This window comes from Aethalodelphis obliquidens, unplaced genomic scaffold (assembly GCF_003676395.1).
Source record: "Aethalodelphis obliquidens isolate GAN/ISIS:26980383/991018 unplaced genomic scaffold, ASM367639v1 scaffold313, whole genome shotgun sequence".
Taxonomy (NCBI): Eukaryota; Metazoa; Chordata; class Mammalia; order Artiodactyla; family Delphinidae; genus Aethalodelphis; species Aethalodelphis obliquidens.
The window spans coordinates 1-24,759 of record NW_020838227.1 but is presented as its reverse complement, the minus strand read 5'-3'; the positions used below and the strand labels follow the sequence as shown (position 1 = coordinate 24,759).

Sequence of the window (24,759 nt, the reverse complement as noted above, 5' to 3'; positions counted from 1 at the left end):
CAACATGGCTGGACCTAGAGACTATTATACTAAATGAAGTAAGTGAGAAGGAGAAAGACAAATACCATATGATACCACTTATATGTGGAATCTAGAATATGATACAAATGAACTTATCCATGAAACAGAAACAGACTCACAGACATAGCACACAAACTTGTGGTTCCCGAGGGGAAGGGGGAGGTGGGGGAGTGATGGATTGGGAGTTTGGGATTAGCAGAGGTAACCTATTATATATATGATGGATAAACAACAAGGTCCTACTGTATAGTACAGGGAACTATAGTCAATGTCCTGTAATTAACCATAATGGAAAAGAATATGAAAAATTATATATATGTATAACTGAATCACTTTGTTGTACAGCATAAACTAACACAACATTGTATATCAACTATACTTCAGTAAAATAAATTTTTTAAAAAAGGAAAAAAAACATGAATATATATATATATACTTATAGATATATATATATATTTCTTTTTTTCCTCTTTATTCTGTTTGTGTTTCAAATAGGCTTTTTTTTTTCCTTCTGCAAAAAGCGTTATTGTTTCCATTTGGTCCAAGGCTTGGGAGAGGGCTCCAGGGCGGTTACAAAGCTGCCTAGTAGCTGCAGAGCAGGGCTTCAGGCAGAAGCTCTGATGCCAGAGGGGCTCCTCAGAGGCGGCTGGACTTCAGAGACTCCTGTTTGTGCTCGAGGGTGAGCCTTTCAAAGAGATACTCGCCCAGCACAGCCTGCGGACCAGCCAGCCTGCGGAGGTTGGTCAGGTGGTCGCCCATCTTGATGAGTTTCACCTGCTCCTCCAGGAAGCGGCTTTCCAGGAAGTCACAGAGGTGGGAGTCTGCGCAGGCGGAACCCAGGGCGCGCAGATCTGATAGTGCCTGGTGCAGGCTCTTCCCCCTAAGAATGGCGGCTTCCACAGCGTCCTGGGTTTTACCCCACTCATCTTGAGAAGGCTTCCGCGCATCCCGGAAGAGGGCGCGGCCACAGCACTGGTTTTGCATTTTCAAGAGACGCTGGGCGCCCTCACACTTCTCCTCAGCCAGTTGGTGAAAAATGTGGCCCACACTGTCCAGAGTCCCATTGTTGCTGTCGAAATAGAAGCTCAGAGAGAGGTAAGTGTCCCCAGATGCATGTTGAACAGGCGGTGGACGGCGGCCTCCACCTCGATGGAATAATTCTGATGAACCTGGGAACTCGTGGTTGATCAGTGATAAGGAGCTAAGCTCAAAAAACGGTGTTGGCCTGTCCTGGAGGCTGAGGATAGCTGAGTGGCTGATTCCAAAGGTTGCGACAGGAAGAAAGGTTGGAGGGTGGTCGGGGGCTGGAGCAAGGAGCGTCCCTGGGTCTGTTCATTCCAAACACTGTTGAAGCAAAAGACAGAACTGCAGGACTGCCGAGCGCACTGCCTCAAATAGGCTTTGATATAAATGAACAAGAAGTCCAAGCAAGGATAAAACTTACCCTTCCCCCCACCAAAATAGCTGGCGATACTAGAATCTAGACCTGGGAAGGGATTCTTCCATTACTTTCTGAACATTCCAAGCCACTAGAGCAGTGGTTCTCAAAGTATGGTCACCTTGTAACCAAGCAGTACCCTATGGGGCCTTCCTAGGACAGACCCATCCCCCATATCCTCTGCTGTAGTTCCTCTCTGAAGTACTCAGATAATAGTATCTCAGGCATATTTCTTGAGTTTTCAGATGCTAAAAACCACCACCCAATGGAAGAAATTAACTCCTTGATGATCATGAGCACGTAGCCCCCAGACCTTCTGGCACCTAAGGATGGATAATGTTACCTGCCCTGTGGCCTCAACATCAACCAATCAGAGGATTGTGCACGAGCTGATCACATTCCCTGGGACGTCCCTCCCTCACCTGGCCTTTAAAAATGCTTTGCTGAAATCCTTTGGAGATTTCAGGGTGTTTTGGAACTCGGGCCACCCCTCTCCTTGCTCGATCCTGCAATAAACCTTTCTCTGCTCCAGACTCCAGCCTTTACGTTTGTTTGGCCTCACTGTGCTTCAGACAGACGAACCTGCATTCGGTAACAACCTGACCAGTTTTACCAGCGTCCCCTGATAATGTGTCAGATATTCAAGTTTTAGGGCCCTGTCCCAGCCCTATGGAATCAGCAACTCTGGTGGGGCTCAGTGATCTCTGTTATAACAGGCCCTCCAGATGATTTTTATTCACCTTAAAGTTTGAAAATATCTGCATTGTCAGCTGGCCAAAGCGTCCACCAGCAGGTGAAGGGGATTGGTGCCTGGAAAAGATAGGGACCAGCCAAGGCAAGTACAGCAGCATTTGCCGTGGTAGTAATGGAGAAGGCCTTTTCTCCACTGGTTGGCACAGACTAGGATCTGGGAGCAGTGGCAGGGTTATTTAGGATGCTTTACATTTCAATGTAGAGGGACCGCTGTCCTGGTTTGCCAGGGACTTCCCCTGTGTGAGCACTTAAAATCTCATCCTGGCAAACCCCTTAGCCCTGGGTTTGAAAAACGTAGGGAATAACATGAAATTTAGGGGAAACATGATCTAGGTTTTGGGCAAGTCACAAGTGCTAATTAAAGCTAAGCAAGTATGGACAACACTAGCGTTCTTTAGCCCTTTGCGGGGAGGTAAATCTGATTGGGTGAAAGGACTTATTGTTAAGAGATCTTTGTAGAAACATCCCCTTCTGCTTAGTCCGCTGGTTCTCAGTTCTGGCTAGACATTGGCATCGTCTGAGGAGATTTAAAATGATTTTATTGGTCTACGATGACCAACCGTCAGTGTGAGGGTTTTTAAAAAGTGCTTCAGATGATTCTAATGCACAACCAAATTTAGGTGCCACTGCTTAAGCTTTTGAACCGCTGCTGCATATTTGCACCTCATCTTCCTATGAGAATATCCAACTGTAGTTGAGGTTTGTTTTTTTCCTTTTTCTAACTGTCTTATAAGATTTACTGTCTTAAATAAGGTTGAATGTACAGAAAATCTTGCTAGTCCATCTGGTATAGCTGGATACTTAGAATAATATAGTTAAGATATATACCATTTAAGTATTGTGACTGGCCTTTTTTTGAAATTAACATATGCATTGAATTAGTATGTTCTCTTTTGAAGTTGTTATGTTGGGGAGCTATACCTCTAATCTGCCATTACTAAATATCTGGACACCTCTTATTAGGAATTGCTTTTAGAAATCTTTAGGGATTAAAACCAAGATTGCTGTATTATTTGTACTGGCACCACAAAAACCTCACAGAGTTCCCCCGCTGTACCTTCTACCCCCATCTCTAACCCTTGGCAACTTCTAAACTGTTCTCCATCTCCACGGTTTTGTTATTTTAAGAAAAATATGTAAACATAATCATGAATTACTTAATCTTCGGAGATCGGCTTTTCAAAATTTTTCCCTCGACATCATTCCCTTGAAGTTCATTTCAATTTTTGCATATATTAATAATTTGTTCCAGAAACTTCCAGGAAGATGGCAGAAGAGTAAGACGCGGAGATCACCTTCCTCCCCACAGATACACCAGAAATACATCTACGCGTGGAACAACTGCTACGGAGCACCTACTGAAAGCTGGCAGAAGACCTCAGACCTCCCAAAAGGCAAGGAACCCCCCCACGTACCTGGTTAGGGCAAAAGAAAAAACTAAACAGAGACAAAAGGATAGGGACGGGTCCTGCACCAGCGGGAGAGAGCTGTGAAAGAGGAAAAGTGTCCACACACTAGGAGCCCCTTCGCGGGCGGAGACTTCGGGTGGCGGAGTGGGGGAGCTTGGGAGCCACGGAGGAGAGCACAGCAACAGGGGTGCGGAGGGCAAAGCGGAGAGATTCCAGAGCAGAGGATCGGGCCGAACGGCACTCACCAGCCGGAGAGGCTTGTCTGCTCACCCGCCGGGGCGGGCGGGGCTGGGAACTGAGGCTCCGGCTTCTGTCGGAGCGCCGGGAGAGGACTGGGGTTGGCGGCGTGAGCACAGCCTGCAGGGCGTTGGTGCGCCGCGGCCAGCCGGGAGGGAATCCGAGGAGGGGTCTGGACCTGCCGAATAGGCAAGAGACTTTTTCTTCCCTCTTTGTTTCCTGGTGCGCGAGGAGAGGGGATTAAGAACGCTGCTTGGGAGAGCTCCAGGGACGGGCGCGAGCCGCCGCTAAAAGTGCGGAGCCCAGAGACGGACATGAGACGCTAGGGCCGCTGCTGCCGCCACCAGGAGACCTGTGTGCGAACACAGGTCACTGTCCACACCGCCTTCCGGGGAGCCTGTGCAGCCCGCCACTGCCAGGGTCCCGGGATCCAGGGACAACTCCCCCGGGAGAACGCACAACGTCACGCCGGCCTCTGCCGCCGCAGGCCCGCCCCACACTCCGTGACCCTCCCTACCCCCCCGGCCTGAGTGAGCCAGAGCCTCCGAATCAGCGGCTCCTTTAACCCCGTCCTGTCTGAGCAAAGAACAGACGCCCTCCGCGACCTACACGCACAGGCGGGGCCAAATCCAAAGCTGAGCCCCTGGGAGCTGTGAGAACAAAGAAGAGAAAGGGAAATCTCTCCCAGCAGCCTCAGAAGCAGCGGATTAAAGCTCCACAATCAACTTGATGTACCCTGCATCTGTGGAATACATGAATAGACAACGAATCATCCCAAATTAAGGAGCCCTGTGGATGAAAGGCTCTTGGTGCTGCAGCCAGGAGTCAGTGCTGTGCCTCTGAGGTGGGAGAGCCAACTTCAGGACACTGGTCCACAAGAGGCCTCCCAGCTGCACATAATGTCAAACAGCGAAAATCTCCCAGAGATCTCCATCTCAACGCCAGCACCCAGCTTCACTCAACGACCAGCAAGCTACAGTGCTGGACATCCTATGCCAAACAACTAGCAAGACAGGAACACAACCCCACCCATTAGCAGAGAGGCTGCCCAAAATCATAATAAGTCTACAGACACCCCAAAACACACCACCAGACGTGGACCTGCCCACCAGAAAGACAAGATCCAGCCTCATCCACCAGAACACAGGCACTAGTACCCTCCACCAGGAAGCCTACACAACCCACTGAACCAACCTTAGCCACTGGGGACAGACACAAAAAATAACAGGAACTACGAACCTTCAGCCTGCAAAAAGGAGACCCCAAACACAGTAAGATAAGCAAAATGAAAAGACAGAAAAACACACAGCAGATGAAGGAGCAAGATAAAAACCCATGAGACCTAACAAATGAAGAGGAAATAGGCAGTCTACCTGAAAAAGAATTCAGAATAATGATAGTAAAGATGATCCAAAATCTTGGAAATAGAATAGACAAAATGCAAGAATCAGTTAACAAGGACCTAGAAGAACTAAAGATGAAACAAACAATGATGAACACAATAAATGAAATGAAAAATACTCTAGATGGGATCAATAGCAGAATAACTGAGGCAGAAGAACGGATAAGTGACCTGGAAGATAAAATAGTGGAAATAACTACTGCAGAGCAGAATAAAGAAAAAAGAATGAAAAGAACTGAGGACAGTCTCAGAGACCTCTGGGACAACATTAAACGCACCAACATTCGAATTATAGGGGTTCCAGAAGAGGAAGAGAAAAAGAAAGGGACTGAGAAAATATTTGAAGAGATTATAGTTGAAAACTTCCCTAATATGGGAAAGGAAATAGTTAATCAAGTCCAGGAAGCACAGAGAGTCCCATACAGGATAAATCCAAGGAGAAATATGCCAAGACACATATTAATCAAACTGTCAAAAATTAAATACAAAGAAAACATATTAAAAGCAGCAAGGGAAAAACAACAAATAACATACAAGGGAATCCCCATAAGGTTAACAGCTGATCTTTCAGCAGAAACTCTGCAAGCCAGAAGGGAGTGGCAGGACATATTGAAAGTGTTGAAGGAGAAAAACCTGCAACCAAGATTACTCTACCCAGCAAGGATCTCATTCAGATTTGATGGAGAAATTAAAACCTTTACAGACAAGCAAAAGCTGAGAGAGTTCAGCACCACCAAACCAGCTCTACAACAACTGCTAAAGGAACTTCTCTAGGCAAGAAACACAAAAGAAGGAAAAGACCTACAATAACGAACCCAAAACAATTAAGAAAATGGGAATGGGAACACACATATCGATAATTACCTTAAATGTAAATGGACTAAATGCTCCCACCAAAAGACACAGATTGGCTGAATGGATACAAAAACAAGACGCATATATTTGCTGTCTACAAGAGACCCACTTCAGACCTAGAGACACATACAGACTGAAAGTAAGGGGATGGAAAAAGGTATTTCATGTAAATGGAAACCAAAAGAAAGCTGGAGTAGCAATTCTCATATCAGACAAAATAGACTTTAAAACAAAGACTATTAGAAGAGACAAAGAAGGACACTACATAACGATCAAGGGATCGATCCAAGAAGAAGATATAACAACTGTAAATATTTATGCACCCAACATAGGAGCACCTCAATACATAAGGCAAATACTGACAGCCATAAAAGGGGAAATTGACAGTAACACATTCATAGTAGGGGACTTTAACACCCCACTTTCACCAATGGACAGATCATCCAAAATGAAAATAAATAAGGAAACACAAGCTTTAAATGATACATTAAACGAGATGGACTTAATTGATATTTATAGGACATTCCATCCAAAAACAACAGAATACACATTTTTCTCAAGTGCTCGTGGAACATTCTCCAGGATAGATCATATCTTGGGTCACAAATCAAGCCTTGGTAAATTTAAGAAAATTGAAATTGTATCAAGTATCTTTTCCGACCACAACGCTATGAGACTCGATATCAATTACAGGAAAATATCTGTAAAAAAATACAAACACATGGAGGCTAAACAATACACTACTTAATAACGAAGTGATCACTGAAGAAATCAAAGAGGAAATCAAAAAATACCTAGAAACAAATGACAATGGAGACACGACGACTCAAAATCTATGGGATGCAACAAAAGCAGTTCTAAGAGGGAAGTTTATAGCAATACAATCCTACCTTAAGAAACAGGAAACATCTCGAATAAACAACCTAACCTTGCACCTAAAGCAATTAGAGAAAGAAGAACAAAAAACCCCCAAAGTTAGCAGAAGGAAAGAAATCATAAAAATCAGATCAGAAATAAATGAAAAAGAAATGAAGGAAATGATAGCAAAGATCAATAAAACTAAAAGCTGGTTCTTTGAAAGGATAAACAAAATTGATAAGCCATTAGCCAGACTCACCAAGAAAAAAAGGGAGAAGACTCAAATCAATAGAATTAGAAATGAAAAAGGAGAAGTAACAACTGACACTGCAGAAATACAAAAGATCATGAGAGATTACTACAAGCAACTCTATGCCAATAAAATGGACAACCTGGAAGAAATGGACAAATTCTTAGCAATGCACAACCTGCCAAGACTGAATCAGGAAGAAATAGAAAATATGAACAGACCAATCACAAGCACTGAAATTGAAACTGTGATTAAAAATCTTCCAACAAGCAAAAGCCCAGGACCAGATGGCTTCACAGGCGAATTCTATCAAACATTTAGAGAAGAGCTATCACCTATCCTTCTCAGACTCTTCCAAAATATAGCAGAGGGAGGAACACTCCCTAACTCATTCTACGAGGCCACCATCACCCTGATACCAAAACCAGACAAGGATGTCACAAAGAAAGAAAACTACAGGCCAATATCACTGATGAACATAGATGCAAAGATCCTCAACAAAATACTAGCAGACAGAATCCAACAGCACATTAAACGGATCATACACCATGATCAAGTGGGGTTTATTCCAGGTATGCAAGGATTCTTCAATATATGCAAATCAATCAACGTGATACACCATATTAACAAATTGAAGGAGAAAAACCATATGATCATCTCAATAGATGTAGAGAAAGCTTTTGACAAAATTCAACACCCATTTATGATAAAAACCCTGCAGAAAGTAGGCATAGAGGGAACTTTCCTCAACATAATAAAGGCCATATATGACAAACCCACAGCCAACATCGTCCTCAATGGTGAAAAACTGAAAGCATTTCCACTAAGATCAGGAACAAGACAAGGTTGCCCACTCTCACCACTCTTACTCAACATAGTTTTGGAAGTTTTAGCCACAGCAATCAGAGAGAAAAGGAAATAAAAGGAATCCAAATCGGAAAAGAAGAAGTAAAGCTGTCACTGTTTGCAGATGACATGATACTATACATAGAGAATCCTAAAGATGCTACCAGAAAACTACTAGAGCTAATCAATGAATTTGGTAAAGTAGCAGGATACAAAATTAATGCACAGAAATCTCTGGCATTCCTATACACTAAGGATGAAAAATCTGAAAGTGAAATCAAGAAAACACTCCCATTTACCATTGCAACAAAAAGAATAAAATATCTAGGAATAAACCTACCTAAGGAGACAAAAGACCTGTATGCAGAAAATTATAAGACACTGATGAAAGGAATTAAAGATGATACAAATAGATGGAGAGATATACCATGTTCTTGGATTGGAAGAATCAACATTGTGAAAATGACTCTACTACCCAAGCAATCTACAGATTCAATGCAATCCCTATCAAACTACCACTGGCATTTTTCACAGAACTAGAACAAAAAATTTCACAATTTGTATGGAAACACAAAAGACCCCGAATAGCCAAAGCAATCTTGAGAACGAAAAACGGAGCTGGAGGAATCAGGTTTCCTGACTTCAGACTATACTACAAAACTACAGTAATCAAGACATCATGGTACTGGCACAAAAACAGAAATATAGATCAATGGAACAGGATAGAAAGCCCAGAGATAAAACCACGCACATATGGTCACCTTATCTTTGACATAGGAGGCAGGAATGTACAGTGGAGAAAGGACAGCCTATTCAATAAGTGCTGGGTAAACTGGACAGCTACATGTCAAAGTATGAGATTAGATCACTCCCTAACACCATACACAAAAATAAGCTCAAAATGGATTAAAGACCTAAATGTAAGGCCAGAAACTATCAAACTCTTAGAGGAAAACATAGGCAGGACAGTCTATGACATAAATCACAGCAAGGTCCTTTTTGATCCACCTCCTAGAGAAATGGAAATAAAAACAAAAGTAAACAAATGGGACCTAATGAAACTTAAAAGCTTTTGCGCAGCAAAGGAAACCATAAAGAAGACCAAAAGACAACCCTCAGAATGGGAGAAAATATTTGCAAATGAAGCAACTGACAAAGGATTAATCTCCAAAATTTATAAGCAGCTCATGCAGCTTAATAACAAAAAAACAAACAACCCAATCCAAAAATGGGCAGAAGACCTAAATAGACATTTCTCCAAAGAAGATACACAGACTGCCAACAAACACATGAAAGAATGCTCAACATCACTAATCATTAGAGAAATGCAAATCAAAACTACAATGAGATATCATCTCACACCAGTCAGAATGGCCATCATCAAAAAATCTACAAACAATAAATGCTGGAGAGGGTGTGGAGAAAAGGGAACCCTCTTACACTGTTGGTGGGAATGTAAATTGATACAGCCACTGTGGAGAACAGTATGGAGGTTCCTTAAAAAGCTACAAATAGAACTACCATATGACCCAGCAACCCCACTACAGGGCATATACCCTGAGAAAACCATAATTCAAAAAGAGTCATGTACCAAAATGTTCATTGCAGCTCTATTTACAATAGCCCAGAGATGGAAACAACCTAAGTGTCCATCATCGGATGAATGGATAAAGAAGATGTGGCACATATATACAATGGAATATTACTCAGCCATAAAAAGAAACGAAATTGAGCTATTTGTAATGAGGTGGATAGACCTAGAGTCTGTCATACAGAGTGAAGTAAGTCAGAAAGAGAGAGACAAATACCGTATGCTAACACATATATATGGAATTTAAGAAAAAAAAATGTCATGAAAAACCTAGGGGTGAAACAGGAATAAAGACACAGACTTACTAGAGAATGGACTTGAGGCTATGGGGAGGGGGAAGGGTAAACGGTGACAAAGCGAGAAAGAGGCATGGACATATATACACTACCAAACGTAAGGTAGATAGCTAGTGGGAAGCAGCCACATAGCACAGGGAGATCAGCTCGGTGCTTTGTGACCGCCTGGAGGGGTGGGATAGGGAGGGTGGGAGGGAGGGAGACGCAAGCGGGAAGAGATATGGGAACATATGTGTATATATAACTGATTCATTTTGTTGTGAAGCTGAAACTAACATACCATTGTAAAGCAATTATACTCCAATAAAGATGTTAAAAAAATAATTTGTTCCTTTTTGTTGCTCGGTAGTATTCTATCATCAGATTTTATCACGATTTGTTTCAACATTCATCCACTGAAAGACATTTGAGTAGTTGCCAGTTTTTGGCTATTATAAATAAAACTGCTATGAACATTTATGTGTAAGTTTCTGTGGAACTTAATTAAGTTTTTGTTTCTTTTGGATAAATGCTCAAGAGTACAATTACTGCGTTGTAGGGTGAATCTACTTTTAGGATTAAAAGAGACTGTCAAGCTGTTGATCAGAGTGGCTAAACCATTTTATTTTCCCACCAGTGATGTGATATAATTTTTCTATGTACTCGCCAGCATTTGATGTTGTCACTATACTTTAATTTTAGTTCCTCTCTGATATCTCATTATGGTCTTAATTTGCATTTCCCTAATGGCTAATGATGCTGAGCATCTTTTCATGTGCTCCTTTGCCGTGTGTATATTCTATTCCATGAAATGTCTGTTCCTGTCTTCTGCCTATTTTCTAGTTGGATTTTTTTAAGTTGTTTGGAGAGTTCTTTGTATATTATAGATACAAGTCATTTGTCTCATATGGGATTTTCAAATATGTTTTCCTACTGTGTAATTTGAGTTTTCATCCACTTAAAAGGATCTTCTATGAAGCATTTTTAACTCATTTTGATGAGATCCAATTTATCAGTTTTTGCCTTTATTGATCATACTTTTGGTGTCAAGTCTAAGAATTATTCCCCTTGTTCTAGATGCCAAACATTTTCTCCTATTTTTTTTCTAAAAATGCCCTGCTTTTACATTTAAGATTATGATCCACTTTGATTTAATTTTTGTGTAAGGTGTGGAGGTTAAGGTTCATTTTTTGTTTGTTTTTGTCGAGGGATGTCCAACTGTTTCAGTACCATTTTTTGAAAAGTCTATTCTTCCTTGATAGCTTTTGCACTGTTGTCAAAAACAAGTTATATGTATTTATGTCAGTCTATTTCTGGGTTCTCTATTCCATTCCATTGATCTATGTATCTACCCTCCATCATTACTGCAAAATCTTGAAATTGGGTAGATTAATTCCTCCCATTTTCATCTTCCTTTACAAGTTGTTTTAGCTATTCTTCAGCCTCTTCTTACCATATAAATCTTAGAATAAGCTTGTCTATATCCACAGAAACCTTGAGGGCATTTTAAGAGTAATTGTGTTAAGCCTCTTAACTTGGGGAGAATTGACATCTTTACCATGTTGTGTTTTCTAATCCATGAACAAGGTATGTCTCCCTATTTGTTTGGGACTTAAAAATTTTTCTTCATCAGCATTTTGTAATTTTCAGTATAGAGGTCCTATAAATGTCTTATTGGGCTTATATTTAGGTATTTATTTAGGTCAGTTGTAAATGGCATCACATATTTTTATTTAAGCTTCTACACATTTGTTATTAATATATAATTTGATAAAATTGTGGTGATCTTGTACTCTAAATCATTTACAAACTAATATTATTTCTCAAGCTTTTTGTGGATTCCTTGGTATTTTCTCCATTTAGATTATCATCTCATCTTCAGATACAGACAGTTTTACTTTTCCTTATTCAGTATAATAGGATATATTACTATTCAACATTCAGTAGGATATGTTCCTTCCTATGCAACGTAGTAGGAATAGTCCTTTTATCTTTTAAATAAACTTTTTAAAAATTTAACTTTTAAATTTATGTATTTATTTATTTTTGCTTTATTTTCTTACTAGACCCTCCAGTGATATATTTAATAAAAGTGGTGAGAGCAGATATTGGTGCCTTGTTTCTGATCTTACAGAGAAAGCATCCAGTCTTCCACAGTTAAATATCATGTCGGTATAGGTTGTTTGTAGATCATCTTTATGAGTTTCAGTATGCTCCTTTTCTATTCCTAGTTTGCTTGGAGTTTTTTTTTCTTCTTTTTTTAAAATCATGAATGGGATTGGATTTTGTCAAATGCTTTCTCTGCATTAATGGATAGGATCACATGACTTTTCCCCCTTAATCTATTGGATATGGTGGATTACACTGTTTAATTTTCAAATATTTAACCAACTTTGCATAACTGGAATAAATCCCACTTGGTCATGGTATATTATTCTTTTCATATATTTCTGGATTTAATTTGCTAATATTTGGCTGAGGGTTTTTCAGCCAATTTCATAAAAAATATTGGTCTGTAGGTTTCTTCTTTCTATACTATCCCTGTCTGGTTTTGGTATCAAGGTAATACTGGCTTCATAAAATTAATTAGAAACTGTTCCCTCTACTTCTATTTCTTATCAAATCATGTAAAATTGGTGTTAATTCTTTAAGTCTTGGGTAAAAGTGAAACATCTAAGTCTGAACATTTCTTTTGGGAGTTTTTAAATGAAAAACCAGTGTTTCTAATGGTTACAGGAAAATTGAGATTATCTATTTCATCTTGGCTGAGTTTTGGTAGTTTTGGGTGTAGAAACATTGGCCCATTTCATCTACATTTTTGAATTTATAGTGTAGACTTGTTCATAGTAACTTGTCCCTCATTAACCTGCAGGATATGTCATGGTATCCCTGGTTGCATTTCTGATATCTGTGATTTGTGCCATCTCTCTGTTTATCTTTATCAGTCTTGCTAGATCTTTATTGGTTAGATTGCTTATTTCAAAGAACCAGCCTTTTGTTTCATTGATTTCCCCCCCTATTTTCCTGTTTTCAGTTTCATGGATTTCTGTTTCATCTTTATTATTTCCTTCTTTCTGCTTGTTTAGTGTTTTTTCCTCTTCCTTTTTTACTATTTTAATATAGAAAATTAGATTATTGCTTTGAAATATTTTCTTTCCCAATTTAGTGCTATAAACTTCCCTTTCAGCATTGCTTTCACTTCATTCCGCAAACTTTGATCTGTTATATCTCCATTTTCTTTTATTCTGTGCATTTAAAAATTTTTTCCTTGATGCTGTCTTTTTTACCCATGAGTTATTTGGAAGTGTGATGTTTAGTTTTCATGTGATTGAAGGTTTTCCTGTTGTCTTTCTCTTATTGATTTCTAGTCTGATTCCATTATGGCTAGAGAACATACTCTCTATGATTTTAATTCTTTTAAATCTGCTAATGTTTTTTTATCGCCCAGTATATGGTATATGAGTGAATGTTCCATGGACACTTGAATATGTATTCTGCTCTTACTGAGTGTGTTCTTTAAATGTCAGTTATATCCTGTTGATTGATGATGTTTTCAGTTCTTCCATATCCTTGCTGATTTTTCTCTCTGGTAGTTGTATAAATTGCTGTGTTGAAGTCTCAAATAATAATTGTGGATTTAAAACTTTCTCCTTTTACCTTTTCAGTGTTTGCTTCATGCATTTTGAAGTTCTGTTGTTTGGTGCACACACATTTAGTATCACTAGGTCATCTAGGTGGATTATTCCTGTTATCTTTATGTAATGACCCTCTTTGCCCCTAATAATTTCCTTTGCTCTGAAGTCTACTTTGTCTGATATTAATATAGCCATTCCTGCTTTTTCTGATTAATGTTCACATGATATATCATTTTCATCCTTTTACTTTGAACTACCTATATCATGATGTTTAAAGTAAGCTTCTTATAGACAGTATATAGTTGGATCATGCTTGCAATTTTTTAATCTACTCTTCCAATCTCTGTCTTTGACTTGGTTATTTAGATCATTTACCGTTAATGTAATTATTGCCATGTGAAAGATTTGGTCTACCATGTTATTTTTTGTTTTGTCTTTTACCTTAGTTTCTCAATCCTGTGTTTCCCTTATTTTTCCTTCTTGTGGGTTACTTAAACATTTTTTAATAAGTCCATTTTAATTTAATTCATTTATAATCATTTGTGTATACTGTTTGTATAGTTTTCTTAGTGGTTGCTTTTGGCATTACAGTATACATATGTAACTTATCATAGCCTACTGGAATCAGCGTTTCATTACTTCAAGTGAAGTTTCAAAATTTTACTTCCATTTAGGTCTCTTAATATTCCCCAGTTTTAAAGTATGATTTTCTGTAGTATTTCCTTTCTCTACATTGAGAACCCCATCAGATGGTGTCATCATTTTTGCTTTGACCATCATATAGAATTTAAGAAACTCATGAGGCTAATGATAGTCTCTTATATTTACCCCATTTGTTTTCACCCATTCCATTGTTCCCCTTTTCTTTCTGAAGTTCCCAGTCTTCTGTTATTGTTTATGTTTTCATAACAGTAGGTGATATCTTGGATTTCCAGTGCAACTGGATATGAGTTTCAGGAAACACTGAGCCTGGCTCACTTAATGCTACTGAGTTGGAGGGTTTGTATACGTTGGGCCTGTTGGCACAGCAGATGCTAGCAGATTAGACTAATGTTGATGGGACTAGTGCCACAGGAGGATGGGTTCCCATTCAGGCTATGCTGCTGCTACAGTAGATCAAGTCCCCCTCTACCCCAAGTGTGGGGCAGTGACCTGCTGCTGTCACTGCTTTGTATTAGGCTCCTTTTGCCTCAGGTGTGTGGTGGGATCCCTTGGAAGCTGCTGCTGCTGCTGCTGTCAATCACAAGGTTAAATTCAGTTCAGAAATACTTAAGTATAAATATATAGCCTGGCTCTTGTAGGACCTCTGTTTTTTTTTTTATTGCTTTCATACAAATTATCCCAAATTTAGTGACTCAAAACAACGTAAATTTATTACCTTACAAGTCTGACATTGGTCTCAATTAAGTAAAAGTGTTGGCAGGATCAACAGATGAATGGATAAAGATGTGGCACATATATACAATGGAATATTACTCAGCCATAAAAAGAAATGAAATTGACTTATTTGTAGTGAGGTGGATTGACCTAGAGACTGTCATACAGAGTGAAGTAAGTCAGAAAGAGAAAAACAAATACCATATGCTAACACATATATATGGAATCTAAAAAAACAAGAAAAAATGGTTATGAAGAACCTAGGGGCAGGGCAGGAATAAAGACGCAGCTATAGAGAGTGGACTTGAGGACACAGGGACGGGGAAGGGTAATCTGGGATGAAGTGAGAGAGTGGCATGGACATATATACACTACCAAATGTAAAATAGCTAGCTAGTGGGAAGCAGCCACAAAGCACAGGGAGATCAGCTCTGTGCTTTGTGTCCACCTAGATGTGTGGGATAGGGAAGGGAGGGTGGGAGGGAGATGCAAGAGGGAGGAGATATGGGGATATATGTATATGTATAGCTGATTCACTTTGTTATGAAGCAGAAACTAACACGCCATTGTAAAGCAATTATACGCCAATAAAGATGGTTAAAAAAGAAAAAAAAGTGTTGGCAGAGCTACATTCTTTTCTGGAGGCTCTTAGGGGTGTTTCTGTTCCCTGGACTTTATCCGCTTCCAGCGGTCACTTGTAGTCCTTGACTCAGAGTCCCCTTTCTCCACCTACAAACCCCAAAATGTTGCATCTCTCTGATTCTGCTTCTATTAGGACATCTCTCTCTTTCTCTTTCTACAGTTGGGAATGGTTTTCTGCTTTTAAGGACTCATGCAATTAGATTTGTTCCATGAGGTAATCCAGGATAATCTTTCTATCTCAAGGCCTATAACTTCAGTCATATCTGCAAAGTCCTCTTTACCATGTAAGGTAACATATTATTGGGTTCTAGGGATTAGGGTGAGGGCATTTTTAGGAGCCATTGTGCTGCCTAGCACACCCTTAACAAGTGACCTTGAGAAAATTACTGAGACTTTAAAGCCTTACTTTCCTCAAACATAAAATGGAAAGAAAGATAACTAGTTAATATCATGAAAGTGAAACAGTATATATGAAATCAACTAATTCAAAAAATAAGATTTCTTCTTTTTCTTTATGATTGGCATGATTCTCAGAGTTCAGTTACTTGAAGAGTTACTTTTTTTTAAACAGAACTAAGGAATTTCAGGGTTCAGGTGCTGTAAGATTGTCTGAATTATCTGAGTAACAATTAGCTAAGCACAGGTGTAAAGCATTTGATTTACTCCCTGGTGTCCTTTATCTTCTCATCCCACTAAATCCATATCCCTTGTCTAGCTCCAGCCAGTAGAGTCAGAGCTTGTTTTACTGTTTAACTAAAGTTCAATTTAAATTTGCTCTACATCTCCAGATTCTCAGCCCTGGTTGCATATTATGATCACCTGGGGAGATTTCAAGACCTACTGATGCCAAAGTTTTACCTATCATGGATATTTGAGGAGGGACCTGGAATGAAATGCTCTAGCTTATGGTTTTGGGAGCCAAATCATAGTCTACACTGAGCCAAATCATTTGTGAGATCAGCTCTAAAAAGGAATTTGTCTGTGGTGACTAATGCTCTTCCTTTGTCAGTATGCTTGTCTCTCTTTGGGGGAAAAAAAGAAGGGGAAAAAAACCCCAGTGGTTGGGCTCCCTGAATTATAACCTGATGCTGTGGAATTAGTGTTGGCTCAGAGCACACATCTTCGGATACCCATTCTCTCTCCTGCTTCCTTGCATGAGCTTATATCCTTGGGTATTTTTTCATCCACCACCCTCTTTTGCTTCTAATCTTAGCAAGTAAAGTCTCCCCTTAATGAAAAAGCATTTCATGAGACTTACTGGGAGCATAGGTCTGTTCCAGACCTATCCTGTGTTAGCTAAAGCAGATACAAGTGATGTATTTTTGGCATTCATCCTTGTGGGTTGGAGAGAGAAGACAGAATTTTATCCTTTAGGTGTCATCTGACTGGGCAAATGGGCTCATTCACTCTACTGCCTACCGTGTAAAATACTGAGGGTGTTACCTCTAGAAGATATGTTCTAGGTATCAAAATAGTTCAGATAAGTCATATTTCTCAGTAACAGGTGACAAAAGTATGGCTTAGGTGGTGAATTTTCCATGTCAATTTGTCTGGGCCACCATGCCCAGTTATTTGGTCAAATATTATTCTGGATATTTCTGTGATGGTGTTTTTGTGTTTTTTTAAATTTTTATGTTTTATTTATTTATAAGTTTTGGCTGCATTGGGTCTTCATTGCTGCACGTGGGCTTTCTCTATTTGCAGCAAGCGAGGGCAACTCTTTGTTGTGGTGTGCGGGCTTCTCATTGCGGTGGCTTCTCTTGTTGCAGAGCATGGGCTCTAGGTGCACGGGCTCAGTAGCTGTGGTGCATGGGCTTAGTTGCTCCACGGCATGTGAGATCTTCCCAGACCAGGGCTCAAACCCGTGTCCCCTGCATGGGCAGGCGGATTCTTAACCACTGTGCCACCAGGGTAGTCCCTGTGATGGTGTTTTTGGATGAAATTCATAATTAAATCTGTGGTGGACTTTGAGTAAAGCAGATTATCCTCCATAATATGCATGGGCCTCATCCAATCGGTTGAAGCTCTTAATAAAACAAAGACTGACCTCCCTGTCGCAAAAAGGAATTCTGCCAGAAGACTTACAGAAATTGAACTGCAACTCTTCCGAGAGTCTCTAGAAGCCTAACCTGCAGATTTTGAATTTACCAAGCCTCTATTATTGTGTGAACCAATTGTTTAAAATCTCTCTCTTTCTCTATCTTTATATAGATATGGATATAGATCTAGGTATCAATATCGATATCTAGATCTGTATCTATCAGTATATATGGGCACATTGTATACACATGCTGTTGGTTCTGTTTTTCTGGAGAACCTTGACTAATACAGTGGCCCATATAAATAAAAGGATGAACCCAAGTTCACCCAGGTAGAAAATAGTACAATGAGAACTGGAACTTAAGGCCTCATGACTCATTCAGCTGTGAACACTGACCCAGAACTGGGGTCCGCACACTCTGGCCCACTGATCAGATCTCGCTTGACTCCTGGTTTTGTACATAACGTTTGGCTTGAACACAGCCGCATCCATTCATTAACGTATTGTGCATGGCTGTTTCTGTGCTACAGCAGCAGATGGGCAGTTGCAATGGAGACGTATGGTACAGAAAATCCAAAATATTTACTATCTGACCCTTTACAAAAAAGATCTGCTGACCCCTGCTCTACGATGCCATCTGATTTCTGATAGCACCGAGGAGAATAATTCATGCACATTGGGATAGATTGTTACTCTCATGTCCTCCTTAGGTCAAAGATCTCTTAAATGCTCACCCTTGCAATAGCCAGCTTGGGGAGCACTATCTGAGGATGCAGAAATATTTCTTGCCAGGTCTTTCCAATCCACACTGCTCCCTGACTATGGTTCTTAAAACCTGTATTTTTGGTAAATTTTTATTGGAGTATAGTTGATTTACAGTGTTGTGTTAGTTTCAGGTGTACAGCAAAGTGAATCAGTTATACATATACATATATCCACTTTTTTTTTTTTTTCTTTTTTCAGTACGCGGGCCTCTCACTGTTGTGGCCTCTCCTGTTGTGGAGCACAGGCTCCAGATGCGCAGGCTCAGCGGCCATGGCTCATGGGCCCAGCCACTCCGTGGTATGTGGGATCTTCGCGGACCGGGGCACGAACCCGTGTCCCCTGCATCAGCAGGCAGACTCTCAACCACTGTGCCACCAGGGAAGCCCCACTTTTCCAAATAGCCCATTACAGAGTACTGAATGGAGTTCCCTGTGCTAATAAGAAGAGCAGGTTCTTATTAGTTATCTATTTTATGTATAGCAGTGTGTATATTTCAGTCCCAATCTCCCAATTTAGCCTCCCCGCCACAATCCCCTGGTAACCCTAAGTTTGTTTTCTACATCCGTGCCTCTACTTCTAAAACCTGTCTATTTTAACCAACTACCACTCATTGCTTACTGTCTCTGGCTTCATGTACTTGATAATAAATCTACTTCTTGTTCTATTCTGGATGACATGTTCCAAGGACTGAGATAATATCTTATTCTACATGATTTGTCCTTGATATTGTCTATCTTGGGGTCTTCATCTATGTCCCAAAGAAGACAGTCACTCTGTCTTCTAGTACTACTACTAATACCACATTTTATGGCATGAATTTGACCCAATGCACTGAACTATCCCTTTAGAAGCTGTATGCAACCTGTCACTGGGTTTTAGCACAGGGGTAGAACTCAGATTAGTGATCATATATAAACAAATCTACTTGACCAGAAACTTTTTGTCTCACCATTTATTACAAGTAACTTCTGTCTTTGCATCTATGATGTAAATATTTTTAATTTCCTAAATTATCTGAAAAATTATTTAGAGCTTCCGTTTCAGTAGGCATTGGAATTGCTGTGTTATGACTATTTCATTATTTTATTTCCAAATGTTAAATTAGGCTTCAAGCTTTGGCCAAGAGTAGACAGGAAAGGGTTTCAAAGAAATGAAGAGTGGGAAAGACTTCTGGTGCAAGGGAGACTTAATCAAGATTTGATTTTGAATCAATAATTTATAATAAAGGTTTGAGTTTGAATCAATAATTTATGTCATTGCAAAATAGCTCCCTGGTAAAATTCCATTCTTTGGTAATCATTAAGTACAGAAATTAACAATCAAAATATGCAGTGATCTTCTTCATTTTCTAAAAACAAACCTATATCTAGATGAGAGGAGAATTCATCTCATAACTCAGGCTCTGGACTTACGACTCCAAGTCCTGTCTTCTTTCAATCGTACCTGCTAAGTTTCTGTCTAACTTCTTGAGCATGAGGTAATGGCGTCAGCTTTCATCCCCTTCCTCAGTATATAGCTTGGTAAGTATGAGTAAGGGATCTAAAACTTGAGAACCTGGGTTCAAATCTTGACTCTAAAAATTTACTTGTTGAGTACTCTTGAGCATGTTATCTGTTTTTGCCTCAGTTTTCTCATGTATAAAATAGAGATAACAGTACTTCTCTCAGAGAGTTGCTATGAGGGTGAAAGAGAAAATTCATACAATGCAAGAATTTATCAGTTCTTGGAACACAATAAGTACTGAAAAATAATGTTAGCCTTTATCAAGGCCCCCTCATTTTATGGATAATATAGATTAGTTTATATAGGTCTAATATTTACATATACATAAACATTTTGTACCTATGTGTGTGTATACGTTCTTCTTAGAAATTGAGCAGTCAACATTCACATCTAAAAATCTGTGCTCTGTGAATTGTAGATATCCTGTGTACAGACACAGTGCTATAGTTATCTATTGCTACATAATAAAGAAGTCCAAACTTAGTGGTGAAATAAACAAAAATTTTAATATGTGCCCAGATTTTGTGGGTCAGCAATTCAAACAGTATACAGAGGAGATGGCTTGTCTCTACTCCATGACTGATGTCTGGAACCTCAGCTCATGAGGACTCAGATGGCTGGGGCTGGAATCATCTAGATAATTTTAATTCACACGTCTGGCCCTTGAAGACTGGGCCCAACAAGGACTGTTGACTGGAGTGCCTATAGATGGCTGCCCATGTGGCTTGGACTTCTCATAACGTGGTAGTTAGGATTCAAGATAGAGTATTCCAAGAGAATGAGTGTCCAGGGTTGAAGCATTCCACGAGAATCATGCAAAAGCTGCATGACCTTTTATGACCTAGTCTTAGATGTTACATAGCATCACTTTCATTATATACTATTGCAGGTGTTGGAGACCTTTTTCCATAAAGTGTCAGACAGTCAATATTTTAGGCTTCACAAGCCATACAGTCTCTTTTGCAACTACTTAGCTCTGCTGCTGTGATGTGAAAACAGACACAAACAATACATATACTAAGGAACATGGCTGTGTTCCAATAAAGCTTCATTTATAAAAGCTGGTAGAGGCCTAGACTTGGCCCACCAGCCATAATTTACTGACCCCTGCTCTATTGTTTGAAGCCATGGAAAGCCTGCCCAAATTCAAGGGAAAATGTCCACATCTGGATGCGAAGAATGGCAATGAATCTGAGACCCTGTATTAAAACCACTCCATATGGGATATTTATAAGAGGATCTGTCTGCATACCTTGTTTCTCCCATGTATGGTGGATATGAGGTATTGGGATATCTTACATCTCTGTAAGCCTGGGTCAGGGTCAAAGTTGGAATCTGAACTCAATGACCTTGATTTCTGGAATAACTGGTAACTCTAATTATGATTTGCTTACACTCCTTACCCCAATAAATATACCACAAAAGATAGATTTCAAGTAAACAATTGCTTTATGGCAGATTTTTATTAAGTCTCCATTGACTGAATTATTCCATTTTGGTTGGAAAGCATGAGCTTTTTTCTTTCCTAAAGAGATCTGCAACTTTTCAGATGTGGCATTTCATTCTACTGAGAGGATGATGTAGGTTTTTATAAACGGAAAAAGCAAGGCAGGCTGAGTTCACTCAGATCGTACTAGTGCTTACAGGAATAACCGAAACTAGAACACAGGCTTCCAGGTTTTCCTGTCCTGTGCTCTTTCCTGTAGGTGCCATTGTCTGCTGGGTCTGGCAGTAGTAATTTCTGACCTTTACCTCTCTAAGCTATTGTGAAGTGGTTTTGGGCTTTGTTAACTTTCTTATGAGTTTGTACTAAATTGTGTCCATAAAGTAGGCTGAATTCCTCAGGGAAAGATGATAGCTGTTACTGTGTTATTAATGCAAATGTTGTGTTAGTTACCTTTTTTCTTTTCTTTTGTCCAGCTGTATCCTGAACTTAAAAGTTATATTATCCGAAATGAAAGATGTGCATCTGGTGGGAAAACACTAATTTAAGCGATGAAAATTCCTGATGATTGCTTCAGTCAACCCTTAATACACACTGAGCTTCATTAGTAAATAGACAACTCTCAGACCATTCCCTTGGAAGAGGTCGCATAATCAGGCTGTGTTGATTTCGCATTCTGTTCAGTAGAGACAGACAAATTAGAATAATTAGCTGGTACAGGAAAGCACAAAGAACTTTCTTCTGTGTTTGTGATGCATCCCGTAATAAGGGTTGAAAATGAGACTGGAGGTAAGAACGTGAAACTCAGAAGAGCAAAGGAGAGAGGATATTGTTTCTTTGAAAATATTCTTTCAGTGTTGGCCCAGAAGAAATATGAAGCTGAGGAAATTTTTTTTTTTTAATGATGATTTTTGTGTTGATGATGTGAGTGTGGAATTAGTAAGAACCAGGAAGCAAGCATCCTTTTCCACCAAGGACTTGGGACCAAATGAAACCATAAATACACCCCGCTCTTGGAAACCCTTTTGGAGCAGTAATCAGAGAAGGGTAAAGGCAAAGCCTCAGGGCAGAGGTGTTCAGAGCAAAGGGATAGGAGGAAAACAAAAGGAGAGTGGATATGTTTAGAGCTGTCATTTTCAAATTTACCTGCTTCTGATTCAGTGCTGCTTTGCTGCTGTGTTGGTCCAGTGGAAATCCTCAAAGCAGGAGCAGCCGTATTTTAAAATAATAAGGTTAGAACAAGTGACTTTAATCCAGGTCTCTTTAGCTCAAGAGCACAGAGGAGAGTGTGAGGAAAGAGTGAGGCCACAAGGAATTGTTCACTGGGTACATTTCCCCAAACCTCACTAACTGGGAGAAACTGACCACTGGATTATGTGCCTTGAAGGAAAGCAAAAATGTTGAAAGCAAAGAGTGTGGAGCTTGTTTAGAAAGCAAGCTGTATCATTTGGTCACCTGCTGATAATAGCATTGGCTGAGACCTGACCATTTACAACAAAGGCACTTCTGTAGGTAATAAGTTCCAGGAGGGCCCGAACTGAGTATGTCTGTTTCAGCATTTAGCATGGTCTAGCATCTGAGAGGCCGGTACATTATTGGCATATAGTAGACTTAAAAATGGATATTTGTGATTGTCTGAATGAGTGGATGTGTGTGATTCATATCCTATTTGCAGGTCGTATGCCCTGCAATGGATTTTCAGTGTCAGGTTGTGAAAGTATTTATGACAGGGATTGGCATTGTTCCCTATCTAATGGATAAAGATTACACATGAAAGGACTTTACACTGACATCCCAAAAGCCTCATAGGAATTACTTAACGAAGAAATAAAATTGGATTCTGTATAATTTCTAATTTGTAGGCTGGCCAGAACACTGGTATTTCAGCCAGTCCTCTGGTAGTTCCAATGACGTCCCCATGATCACCCAGGCATAATCAGAACGGCTTTAGGATTTGGGAGCCAAAATGTTCCTCAGTATTTACGGCTTTGCTAGTCCACTTAAGAAAATGGACTATTGAAAAAATAGCCTCAGACACAATATGGCATTTTATGATTTAGCATGAAATCTGAGAAATATAGAGGTTATCAGAAGCCTGCAATGGTAAAGTTCCCTCTGCTATTGAAGTTATTGTCTTTAAACAAAGATTCTACATCACTAATGCTATATATATATTTTTTTATGATATTCAGGTTAATTTCCTGTTCTCTCTAAGGAAGTAATTGGTTGCTTGGTATGAGAGATGGTGTGGCTTCCAAAGGTGAAAAGTATTATTTTGTTGTAATTTCCGGCTACCTAAGGATGGGAGAGGCCCAGGACACTGCAGTCAGTATATTATGTGGAGCAGGTTATATTGTGGTTTATTTATGAAGTTTTACATGTTTATTTTCTTTTTTGCGGTACGCGGGCCTCTCACTGTTGCGGCCTCTCCCGTTGAGGAGCACAGGCTCCGGACGCGCAGGCTCAGCGGCCATGGCTCACGGGCCTAGCCACTCCGCGGCAGGTGGGATTTTCCCGGACTGGGGCACGAACCCGTGTCCCCTGCATCGGCAGGCAGACTCTCAACCACTGCGCCACAAGGGAAACCCACATGTTTATTTTCTATGCAAGTTTGTGTGCTCCTTTTTGAGTTTTGGTAGATAAGTGTTTTGTAACTTTGGAATACTTGGAGTTTTATATATATATATATATATATATTTTTAACGTAGTAGTTAAAGCCGTGGAGAGTGTACTAGTCTACCTAGGTTCAAATTCTGGCTTTACCCTATGAATTCCCTGTGGCTTCCTCTGCTCACCTATTAAAATGGAGGATAATAAGACTGCTGTGGTGAGTTACTTACTAAGTGCTATTTAAGCATTTGCTATAATGATCCTGTATACTCGAAGGCAAGGAACTTGCCCCTTGATTGTCTCTGTATTCCTAGTGTTTAAGAATTCCTAGTGCTTTCCTAGTGCATTGTCTTAGGATAGAGATAGCTCAGTATAGTTCTTCTCACTATAAAGTACTGTTACATTGAAAGTCTTTGCTTATGTACTAATAATCTATGACATATCTGCTGAGGACAAGGAAAGGAATAGTTTTAAAACTGCAATGGATAACAAAAGATTGTATGATATAATGCCTTTATTATGTAATTATAAAACTAACAAATGATCATGGTAGAAATTTGAAAAACTCCTAGACAAAAGAGAGGTCAACAAAATTTGGAGTAACTTTCAGAGTGTAGAGTTGTCCATGAATATTAGTGCTTTCATTTTTTCTAGGACTTTACGTCGACTCTGCTTCTTAAGAGTGTATTCCTGATATTTTATTTTAATGATGTTTTCATCATGGGGACACACACACACAGAAATCTGTTAAAAAAAAAAGAAAGACATGTAAATCACTGATGTTTCAGATAGCCACATGAAATAAAG

The 24,759-nt window shown here is 39.7% G+C and overlaps 1 pseudogene; it reads right to left on the bottom strand.

Annotated features, from left to right (window-relative positions):
- Positions 1-561: 561 nt before the first annotated feature.
- Positions 562-3,317, bottom strand: LOC113616668 (ferritin light chain pseudogene; annotated as a pseudogene).
- Positions 3,318-24,759: the final 21,442 nt, after the last annotated feature.